Source organism: Ascaphus truei, chromosome 2 (genome assembly GCF_040206685.1).
Source record: "Ascaphus truei isolate aAscTru1 chromosome 2, aAscTru1.hap1, whole genome shotgun sequence".
NCBI classification, from domain to species: domain Eukaryota; kingdom Metazoa; phylum Chordata; class Amphibia; order Anura; family Ascaphidae; genus Ascaphus; species Ascaphus truei.
Window position 1 is genome coordinate 12,090,702 of NC_134484.1, and position 12,654 is coordinate 12,103,355.

Below are 12,654 nucleotides of genomic sequence, written 5' to 3' on the forward strand. Positions count from 1 at the left end.
GTTCGGGGGCCGGAGCTACCGGGAGTACCTTCATTCTACCCGGAGAGCAGGCATGATTTGCCGGTACGCGAATAGAATTACACCGGGGCTGCCCCGTGTGCCCCAGGCTCCTGATTTTTGAGCCCTGATATCTCAGTGCTGTGTTCCTTACTGCCATGAGTCTCCCCAAGGTCCCCCATGTATTACAATATGTTTTATGTGTTTCATACATTTACTGTTGCGGCCACCTTTATTCTAACACTTACCCGGATTTATCCGAAGCATTTTCTCAGTTTGTATCGGAGTTTCCCGCGCGGCGGCCCCATCATCAGATAAGCGCTAATGGCGCTTATCATTGAAAGCGCCGAGGCGCGGGAAACCGGCCGAAAAGAAGCCGCGCGCCTCCGTGGTTTTAAAATTCCCGCGGTGGTGGCCGCATTAGGATAAAGGCGGCCGCCACTGTATTATAAGTCTCTATGCAGTTAGTCAGGGCATCTGCTTAAGGTCCCAAGAAGTCTGCATAGAGTCCGTAGTTCAAAAAGGAGACGGGATGTTGAAAGGTGCTAAGTGGCCGGGGCAGGGCAGAGTACTGAGCCCAGAGAACAGAGACCCCCTGCGGGGAGGATCTTCTGGTCTGCCAGACTTAGTGAAGCCTGCCCAGAAAGTGGCAATGTGTTGACAGGGGGAAGTGGCAGAATGTTGGTGCGTTTCCCATTGGTCAATTCATATGTCCCACCCATTGGGCATCCCGAGCCGGCTTGGCACGCCCCCTCCTCTGATGTCAGCCAAGAGACGAGCCCCTGTTTCTATTGGCTAGAGGGATAGGGTTCCCACGCTCTGATTGGTTGCTCCTCCTACTTAGATGCTAATGATAGCTTTGCAGATTGCATGTAAGGAGATGGCCAAAGCAGAGAACCAGACCATCTAGTGAATTGTGTTGCTGAAGCTAGGGAGGGCTTTTCAAAGTTGCTCTGTTTGAAATAGCAGAGCAATCGGCTTCGTTTTGAAGCCAGGAAAGTCAAGTTCTGAGAATTGAAAGTAGCGGGCGCGGCTGGGAACTGAAGCCGAAAAGAGGACCAGGAGAACCGGGTATATATATATATATATATATATATCTCGGTCAAGGTACTGTAAGCTCATCCAAGCAGGCGCCCTGTGTAAAGGGAGACCAGGCGGTTTACACCTTTTTAACTGGGATCAGTCACTGAGCAAAACAAGGTAACAAAAGAAATTGTAGTTTATTCGCCCAAAATCGCCACCGCTCCCTTCTCTTCTGAGAACTTGCACTTTTCTTGACCGCGAGCTAGTACCAATCCTCTGGAACTAAAATAGGCATGAAATCCCAGCCGCGACCGCTACGTTTGATATCGAGAACTTGGCCACAAAAAGACGGGACTTAGACTCCAGCGGGCAGACTTTTCAGGCTTGAAATCGAAGCCGGTTGCTCTGCTGTTCGCGCAAGAGCAACTTTGAAAAGCCCGTCCACGCTCTTACTATTGGGGAACTCGACTCTCATTGGCTCACAGAATCTTTATAGTATTCTGAGTTTCATTCATGAAACTCCAATCATCATTCAATCATCCAGTGGGAACTTTCCCAGAAGTCAATCAGAGCCAAGTCGGTATGAAAAGCCGGGTCAGCGGGAAATATGAAATTGCCAAGTTACATGCGCACGTTTGCCACCTCCGTTCCTGGCTATCTCAATGCCACCCGCTGGGTCAGGCTCCACTAGGTCTGGCAGAGTCCAGACGACTGCCATTATTACCCTTACCTGGGTACTTGAGACTTTTCCTGCTACCCAAATATCTTTCACGCCTTTGGCATCTCTGACTACTTTGAACTCCAATGTCCAGCAGACTTGCTGGCGCCTGTGGGTTAGGCCTGGCAGTCTGTTTGGGCATCGGTTCCAAAAGTCCCAAGCACTTTACTTTATAACACATTTAATAAAGCTTGGTTCTAATACATTGCTAAGTCTCTGGGTATGAGGAAAAGAATAGAAACGATATTATTTTATTCCTATCAGCCTTATTCCCCTTACACTATCATTTGGGACTTAGGGCCTCATGTTATAAACAGCGATAAGCCACTTATCGCTAAAAAAAGCCTACAGCAATTCAGTAAAAAAAAGGGGGGTCCTCCGGCGCGTTGCTCTGCTTGTGTCTCCACGGCGTTTAAAGCATATAAGTGAGGGAGAGAAGAGAGGGGACCACAGTAAGGGACCAACACAGTGATTATACACAGCTCTTCGTCTGATTAGGGAGGGGGGGGGGAGTGAGGGTGGTTAGAAGATCAGTGGATGTTGAAAGATACTGCTGAATGAGAGGAGACACACTTACATCAAAATGTCTAATATCTTGAATTCTTCTACTCTTCTCCTTATATAGCTGTATTTTGTTGAGGGTGAGGAAAAGCCTCCTGGTATCCTCAAGCAGCCAATAATTTCAGGCATAGAGAGGAGATGCTGCCAGACTCCACAACGGATCCCTTCCTGGGTTGGGGTGGTTTGTCCTGGCTGTTTCCCTGTTGGCAGATGATTGCTGTGTTGATCTTCACTTCGGGTGGCTAGGGTTGAGAGTTTCCAAAAGCCCATGCACAGGCTATGTCCTCCTCAAAACGGCCTGTCCCTCAGCATACACAGATTTCAGCTCCCTGCTCCGGTGCGCGTGCGCATGCGCAGACGGCGGGATCGCCGAGCCAGATAGTACAGGGGAATCAAGTCCTCACTACGGTGGCTTGTAATGGCCAAAAAACGTCAAACGCGTTTCGCCAATGCTTCCTCAGTGACGTGTCACGTGTCACGTCACTGAGGAAGCATTGGCGAAACGCGTTTGACGTTTTTTGGCCATTACAAGCCACCGTAGTGAGGACTTGATTCCCCTGTACTATCTGGCTCGGCGATCCCGCCGTCTGCGCATGCGCACGCGCACCGGAGCAGGGAGCTGAAATCTGTGTATGCTGAGGGACAGGCCGTTTTGAGGAGGACATAGCCTGTGCACGGGCTTTTGGAAACTCTCAACCCTAGCCACCCGAAGTGAAGATCAACACAGCAATCATCTGCCAACAGGGAAACAGCCAGGACAAACCACCCCAACCCAGGAAGGGATCCGTTGTGGAGTCTGGCAGCATCTCCTCTCTATGCCTGAAATTATTGGCTGCTTGAGGATACCAGGAGGCTTTTCCTCACCCTCAACAAAATACAGCTATATAAAGGAGAAGAGTAGAAGAATTCAAGATATTAGACATTTTGATGTAAGTGTGTCTCCTCTCATTCAGCAGTATCTTTCAACATCCACGGATCTTCTAACCACCCTCACTCCCCCCCCCTCCCTAATCAGACGAAGAGCTGTGTATAATCACTGTGTTGGTCCCTTACTGTGGTCCCCTCTCTTCTCTCCCTCACTTATATGCTTTAAACGCCGTGGAGACACAAGCAGAGCAACGCGCCAGAGGACCCCCCTTTTTTCTACCAGTATCCACACAGAGGTTGGTGAATCACCTCTGAGAGACTCAGGCTGCGGAACTGCATTGTGCCAAGGACAGGAGCCATATACTGAACAGTAGGATAACTCTTTTTTGGCGCAACTTTTCTCTCTTTTTAGCAATTCAGTAAACCCAGATAAGCTGGCGATAAGAGCAAAAATCACTGGGTTTTTTTGCCGATAAAAAAAAAGAAATCGCCAAACACGCGGCGATAAGAACTTACCGCTGCTTATCGCCAGCTTCTCAAACTCGCTCAATTCTAGTAGCCCTGATCAGCTTATCGAGTCTGATCGCCGCTCTAGAATGGAGGTTTCCTCTCCAAATCGTTCCACCACAAAAAGTTGGCAAGAAGGTGGTGAGAAGCTGCTGAGAATTGGCGAGACGGCTTAGCAAAAAAAATGCATTTTTCCTGCATGGTATTGATGCCGAGGGTCTCCGGAGCTGATACACATTAATACCAGCACCGGAGACCCCCGGCATGAATCAGATGCATGAAAAATGCATTTACAGGCAACTTCATTACCTTAGTGGCTCACCACTAAGGCAATAAATGGGTTAAACATCCATTGCCATGCTTATTTTGGGTAGTGGGGGTGGATGAGGGGGTATTTGGCCCTTGGTGGGTGTTTAGGCTTTGCGGGGGGGGGGAGGATCACGGGTGGACATAACCCCTTCATTACCGTAGCAATTAATACCACTAAGGTAATGAAGGGGTTAACCCATCCCGCTACATACCCGATAGGCCAAAACACCCATCCTTTGCGCTACTACCCCCTTCACCCATCCCCCCCCTAGGCCCCCAATAACCATTACAATATGTAATAAACACCAATACACAACCCACCCACCCCCTGTGCCCCCACATAAAACCATTATTTATGTTTTTATACACACGATTAATACCACAGGCCAGTGGGGGTCCCCGGGTTGTCCCCTCGGGTGCCAGTGGGCCCTACAGGGCACCCCGGATGTGTCCCATTGGTGTCTCGTGGCCCTCGGTGGCTCTGTGAGCCTCCAGATGGTCCCCTTGGCAGTCCGTGGGCCCCAACAGGGTCCACAGGTGGTCCGCGTGGGTGTCTAGGGGTCCCGGGTCATCCCCATGGGTGTCTGAGGGCTCTCAGGTGGTCCCAGTGGGTGTCCGGGGGCCTCACAGAAGTCCCCGGGTGGTCACCGCAGGTGCACGGGGGGTCTTCAGGTGGTTCCCATGGGCGTCCATGGGTCCTCGAGTCCTCCCTGTGGGTATCCAGGGGTCCTCGGGTGGTCCCGTAGGTCCCCACTGGCCTGCGGTACCATTCCTGTATTTAACAAAAATAAACATGGCTTATATTTCAATAAATACACCCCCCCCAAAAAAAACCCACATACTGTACAGTAATGTGCAAAATAACTATTATCCAGATATGGATAATAGATCATTTGACCATTATTAAACAAAACATTATCCAGCCAGCATAAATAAAATAAATAAAAAACATTCTACTTACCCCTGCCATTATGAAGGTCATCCTCGTCAGCATACTGCAGGGCCATGTCCTCCATTGCCAGAAAGAATACATTCAAAAATACATCTAATGGCCCCTAATCCCTTAATCACCTTAACGGTTAATAACCGCTATAGTAATTAAGAGGTTCACCCACCCTACCCCACTACCCACCCGGGAGGCTTAACCACCCACCCAGGACCCACTATACCCACCCTGTACCCATTGAGTGGCATAGTAATACATCATATCCATATAATATGGGCATGATAAGCTACTATAGCAGTCAATGGTTACCCTAATACAAAAGCCTGAATGTTCAAAATACACAATAATAGAACATATACAACAAGCACCTAAACACCCAGAAACTAAAATTAAAAGCACTAGCTAACCAAGCAATTAACTAAATAAAACCACTAGCTAATCAATTAAATAATCAAAACCACAATGCAATCAATTACAGTACATAAATCATAACACTAGCCAAAAAATACATTTAATACATTAAAGCAGTAACCAACCCAACAATTAATTAATACAACCACTAGGCAACACATCAATTAAAACCAGTAGCCACCAAAATACATCATTAAATAAAACCACTAACCAATCTGTAAAAAAAAAAAAAAGCTATCAAAATTCAAATCAATTTAATCTAAACAATACACAGAAATAGAGAGTATACTAGTCAATAGAAGAAATTCATTTGGCCAAAAATTCATTGGCTGCCACTGTATTCATCTGTACCCTAAATAGGCACAGATTAATTCATTAACAGTCAATGGGCAATGAAAAACATAAAAAAAGAAAAATCCAATAAAAAAAACCTGTAAAATTAAAAGTGCATACATTCAATATTTATCTTACTTTAAGAAGCGTTGGACCTCCGAATCAGCAATCTCTCGTACTGTGACGTCATTAAATGCAATCCAACGCCATCCACAGTGAAGATCCAGGACAGGTAACAAAATTCTTCTTTCTTTAATCTTCCGTCATCTTCTTCTTTCTTCATCTGTGATTATTTCTTGATTTTCTTGATCTTCTGTCTTTATCTTCATCTGTTAATTCAATAACAATAACCCCATGTTAAATCCACGATGCAGACCTGTCGGCTTCTTGAGCTCAAATGAGACGTCACAGCCTTAATTATGGCTTGTGACGTCACATTTGGGCGGCAAATGGTTTACATGCCATCTGATTGGCTGTGCAAAACCATGTGCCCTTTTTTTTTTAATGTGATGTCATGAAAGGGACTGAAGCCAGCCAATCAGAATGGCAGTGCTTCCTTTCCCTTTAACATGATGTCACCAAATCCAACCTGGCTGCTGTCACATGATATTTTAGCCAATCAGATTGTGAGAACTATATCCCAGATCCGAATGGTTGTAGTAGACCCACTTACTTTGGGACTGGGGTCGAAAACTAGACTTTCTTAGGTGCAGGTAAATCTATGGGAGAGTTTTACCCTGACCGGGACTTAGCCCGAAATCTCCTAAAATCCAAATCATATAAAATATAATATAAAAATTCCGCATGCCACCGCTATGTTCTCTTTTGAGAACTTGGTCCCTCCTGACCACAAGTTAGTCCAAATCTCCTGGAACACAAATCGGCATACAATCCCAGCCGCGACCGCTACGTTCGATTCTGAGAACTTGGGGGCAAAATGCTGGAATTAGTCTCTGGCGGGCAGGCTTTTCAGGCTTGAAATCGAAGCCGGTTGCTTTGCTATTACAAACAGAGCATCTTTGAAAAGCCCGCCTGCACTATTTCGGCTCAGACTCAAGGGGAACACACAATCTGATTGGCTCAGGGCTTCTTAGAGTATTCACTGCTTAATTCATAAAATAGAAGACAGCCAATCAGTGCGTAGGAACTTTGCTAAGCAACCAACCGGAGCCGAGCTGGCTAGAAAAGCCGGGTCAGGGGAAATTCGAAACAGCTAAGAGGCACGCGCAAGCCTGTCACACACCTCCCCAGCCATCCCAATGCCAGCTGCTGGGCAAGCTCCACTAGGTCTGGTAGAAGAAGTGGCATCCCGGAGGACTGCCATTGACCTCCGGACCTAGTACTCCACCTTTCCCCACTGACCAAATGCTGTTCACAACTCTGGGCATATTCTGGCTGCTTTGAATGCCGATGTCCAGCAGACATATTGGTGCCTATGGGTTTGCAAGGGCTGCCTGTTTGGACATTGATTCCGAATGTTTAAACACATTACAACTATATTAAAGTATATTTTAATACACTCTGAGTCTCTGGGTACAGGGAACAGAAAAGGAAAACATGTTTTTTGTTTTATTTCTGTCTGCTTTATTCCCCACACTCTTTCCCTTGGACTTAGTCTGGACTTTCAGAGTCCCCCTCAACATTATACACGGTTGGGTACTCACAAACCCTATACTGGTTGTGGGTCACCTTGGAACGAGCTGGGGTACCCCCGTAACCTAGGGATCCCCTCAGCTACAGGAATACATATTTATCTTTGTGCCTCTTTCTCCTTTCTGGGCTGTGCTGAAGCAGGGTATCCTAGTGATGGGTCGCGTTAACGGGAGGTGTTGCCGGGACAATGTGCCTACATGTATCCGAGAATCAGGCATGATCCCCGGGTACATTTATTGGGGAACTGGAAACTCCAGACCCCAACCTCCTAGGCACATTTTGACAACATTTCCTCCGCAAACCCCCACTTGAAACTCATCCCCTAGCAATCCTGCCTGACTGCATGCCCGGAAAGGGAAAAACACAAAAAATGGTTTTATTACAGACAGTATAATGCAGTAATACAATATGACTGGGCCCAAAAGCTAACTCTCTGGGACCCTTATACACTGAGCAGGGGTAACCAAAACGGGTTTGATCTTTATTATAGAGCCTGGTTAACCCCTCCCGTCACAGTAATATTGGGGTTTTTGTGGAGCATCACACAGGCAATCCTGAGGGAAGTTCTGTGGTGGACTAACCTTACCCCTTTCTCCAAAAGCCCCTAACATTAAGTCCTTACCCCAACCCGTTAACCCCTTGCCCTAAAATCCCAAACCGTAACTCCTTACACTATCCCCCTAACGGTAACTCCTTACCCTATCCCCTAACCTTAACCCCTTACCAAAAAAACCCTAACCTTAACCCCTTACCCTATCCCCCTAACCTTAACCCCTTATCCTAAAAAGTTTAACCCCTTGTCCTAAAACCCCTAAAATGAACCACTTAATAACACCTTAGTGACAAGATTGCAGGCAGAGAGCTGCCCTCAACAACTGATCGGCGGTGTTGAGTTGGCTGCGGAGAAACCGTCGAAGTTGAGTTGGCTGCGGAGAGAGACAGCCAGTGTTGAGTTGGCTGCGGAGAGAGACAACCGGTGTTGATTTGGCTAGAGAGAGGCATTGTTTAGACTGTGGAGAGTTGGAGACAGTTGGCTGTGAAGAAACAGCCTGCAATGAGTTGGCTTCAGAGAGACAGCCGGCATTTGATTTGACTGTGGAGAGACAGTCGGATTTGAGTTGGCTGTGAAGAGACAGTCAGCGTTGAGTTGGCTGCGGCAGTACTATGCTGTGCTTAGTTTTACAGCTGGAAGACAGGGTGGTGATGACATGGAGGGGACGGCATGGAGGGGACGGCATGGAGGGGACGGCATGGAGGGGACGGCATGGAGGGGACGGCATGGAGGGGACGGCATGGAGGGGACGGCATGGAGGGGACGGCATGGAGGGGACGGCATGGAGGGGACGGGAGGTGATGGCATGGAGGGGACGGCATGGAGGGGACGGCATGGAGGTGACGGCAGGGAGGTGACGGCAGGGAGGTGACGGCAGGGAGGTGACGGCATGGAGGTGACGGCATGGAGGTGACGGCATGGAGGTGACGGCATGGAGGTGACGGCATGGAGGTGACGGCATGGAGGTGACGGCAGGGAGGTGACGGCATGGAGGTGACGGCATGGAGGTGACGGCATGGAGGTGATGGGAGGTGATGGCATGGAGGTGACGGCATGGAGGTGACGGCATGGAGGTGACGGCATGGAGGTGACGGCATGGAGGTGACGGCAGGGAGGTGACGGCAGGGAGGTGACGGCATGGAGGTGACGGCATGGAGGTGACGGCATGGAGGTGACGGCATGGAGGTGACGGCATGGAGGTGACGGCATGGAGGTGACGGCATGGAGGTGACGGCATGGAGGTGACGGCATGGAGGTGACGGCATGGAGGTGACGGCAGGGAGGTGACGGCATGGAGGTGACGGCATGGAGGTGACGGCATGGAGGTGACGGCATGGAGGTGACGGGAGGTGATGGCATGGAGGTGACGGCATGGAGGTGACGGCATGGAGGTGATGGGAGGTGATGGCATGGAGGTGACGGCATGGAGGTGACGGCATGGAGGTGACGGCATGGAGGTGACGGCATGGAGGTGACGGCATGGAGGTGATGGGAGGTGACGGCATGGAGGTGACGGCATGGAGGTGACGGCATGGAGGTGATGGGAGGTGATGGCATGGAGGTGACGGCATGGAGGTGATGGGAGGTAATGGCATGGAGGTGATGGCATGGAGGGGACGGCATGGAGGTGACGGCATGGAGGGGACGGCATGGAGGGGATGGCATGGAGGTGACGGCATGGAGGTGATGGGAGGTGATGGCATGGAGGTGACGGCATGGAGGTGATGGCATGGAGGTGACGTACTGTATCAAGGCAAAATGCAGCAAAATTTCCGCAACTTGCCTAATTTTCATCTTGTGTCTCTTTGCGTCAATGTATCAAGGTCTTTGCTCCAAGTTTCGCACCATCGGCTAGCGATTTGGGAAGTGTTAGCAGGAGGAGTAAGGGAGGAATCACATGATGCACATACAGTACATATAACGAGATGTATCAAACTCTGCATCTCTAGGCATGACTTTTTAATCTTGTGTTTGGGTAAAAAATAACTCTGATGTGGTGTAAACTGTACCCGCTAACAACTTGCGTCACATGTAGGCAACGCATTTAACCCAAATGCAAGCAGGAAATGGAGCGATGCGTCAAAACGAGTGATGTGCGAGCCCGCCGAGGTTTCCTTCACTGCAGCCTCAATGAGGGGACGGCATGGAGGGGACGGCATGGAGGGGACGGCATGGAGGGGACGGCATGGAGGGGACGGCATGGAGGGGACGGCATGGAGGTGACGGCATGGAGGGGACGGCATGGAGGTGACGGGAGGTGACGGCATGGAGGGGACGGCATGGAGGGGACGGCATGGAGGGGACGGCATGGAGGGGACGGCATGGAGGGGACGGCATGGAGGGGACGGCATGGAGGGGACGGCATGGAGGGGACGGCATGGAGGGGACGGCATGGAGGTGACGGCATGGAGGTGACGGCATGGAGGGGACGGCATGGAGGGGACGGCATGGAGGGGACGGCATGGAGGGGACGGCATGGAGGGGACGGCAGGTGACGGCATGGAGGTGACGGCATGGAGGTGACGGCATGGAGGTGACGGCATGGAGGTGACGGCATGGAGGTGACGGCATGGAGGTGACGGCATGGAGGTGACGGCATGGAGGTGACGGGAGGTGATGGCATGGAGGGGACGGCATGGAGGTGACGGCATGGAGGTGACGGCATGGACGTGACGGCATGGAGGTGACGGCAGGGAGGTGACGGCAGGGAGGTGACGGCAGGGAGGTGACGGCAGGGAGGTGACGGCAGGGAGGTGACGGCATGGAGGTGACGGCATGGAGGTGACGGGAGGTGATGGCATGGAGGTGACGGCATGGAGGTGATGGGAGGTGATGGCATGGAGGTGACGGCATGGAGGTGATGGGAGGTAATGGCATGGAGGTGATGGCATGGAGGGGACGGCATGGAGGTGACGGCATGGAGGTGACGGCATGGAGGGGACGGCATGGAGGGGACGGCATGGAGGTGATGGGAGGTGATGGCATGGAGGTGACGGCATGGAGGTGATGGGAGGTGATGGCATGGAGGTGACGGCATGGAGGGGACGGCATGGAGGGGACGGCATGGAGGGGACGGCATGGAGGTGACGGCATGGAGGTGACGTACTGTATCAAGGCAAAATGCAGCAAAATTTCCGCAACTTGCCTAATTTTCATCTTGTGTCTCTTTGCGTCAATGTATCAAGGTCTTTGCTCCAAGTTTCGCACCATCGGCTAGCGATTTGGGAAGTGTTAGCAGGAGGAGTAAGGGAGGAATCACATGATGCACATACAGTACATATAACGAGATGTATCAAACTCTGCATCTCTAGTCATGACTTTTTAATCTTGTGTTTGGGTAAAAAATAACTCTGATGTGGTGTAAACTGTACCCGCTAACAACTTGCGTCACATGTAGGCAACGCATTTAACCCAAATGCAAGCAGGAAATGGAGCGATGCGTCAAAACGAGTGATGTGCGAGCCCGCCGAGGTTTCCTTCACTGCAGCCTCAATGAAACTTTTCAAAAAGGCAATAATCCACGAAATATTGGATTTCATTTTTTGCACCAAAAGTTCTACTGAAAGGGTCCAAACGGTTCAATATTTGCAATTTCGTATTGTTAAAATCACAAAATAGCAGCGACGTCACTCAGCTGAAATGCATTTTGGAATTGGAAGTATTGGAGAACGCAGGGACCATTGACTTTTCAGGCTTAATCGAATTTTGCTACTTGATACGTTTGTATCTGTTACGCCGGTGCTGCCCGCAGACCAGACCCGTCCCCTGTGTTGAAGGGGGAAGTGGTAATACACGCACCCGCAGCAAAGGGAGCGTGTCCGGAGTGTGGTGTTAAGTGTTGCCAGGCCAGATGTAAGTAACGTAGACAATACTTGCCAGTACTGGGTGTAGGAGTAGAATAGTGATTGCCGTGCCGAGGTCAGGGAGCGGTGAGATGAGGAAGGTTGGATTCCAAGCCGTGATCGTGGGATGCCAGAGTATACATAGTCCAAGGAGAGCCGAAGTCGAGAGCCAAAGGGGGTAGTCGTACGAGCTGTGTCAGAACCTGAAGTAACACTTCCATTCAGAGACTATGTCGAGCGATGAGTGAGGGCTAAGAGATGCTAGATAAGGCTGGGCTGACCAATCAGGTATGGGGGCGGGTCAGGAGGACTGCAGGGAGCCCCTCTGGATTGGTGTGGCTGATACAACCCAGGTGAGCACTGATAGCACTCTGATTACACCTGTGCGGTGTACATAGCAGGAGTGGAAGTAGAAGAGTGGGTGCAGGGCGCGCGCTCTGTAAGCTGCGTGTGCACGCGACCAGCGTTGGAGGACACACGTGTGCACGCGGGACGGAGGACCCGCGCCTGCCACTGAGAAGGAGGAGGAGCGGCGGAACCGCCGAGGGGAGGGACCCTGCGGCGACGGAGGAGCTGACGGTCTGTGGAGGCAGGTAAGCAGAGGTTGCGCTGCGCGCCCTGAGTCTCCCTGAGGGTAGTCTGTGTGTTGCGCGAACGGCGCTGAGAAATCAGACTCCTAACAGTATCAAGGCGAAGCTGTTCGCCGAATCAAAATAGGTGATATTCGCTGAACGAGCATAAAGTTTGCCATTTTCTTGTCAAAATTAACTTATATTTGCAGTTTCTTTACAATAATATACCTCGCCCAAAACTTTCTATGATATTGAACATAACCCTCCCCGTCATGTTTGTTCCATTTAATAACCAGCACTTCCTGTGCTCATGGGTACTCAATACTAGTATGAACTATTATTTTTCCAGATTGAAATCAATA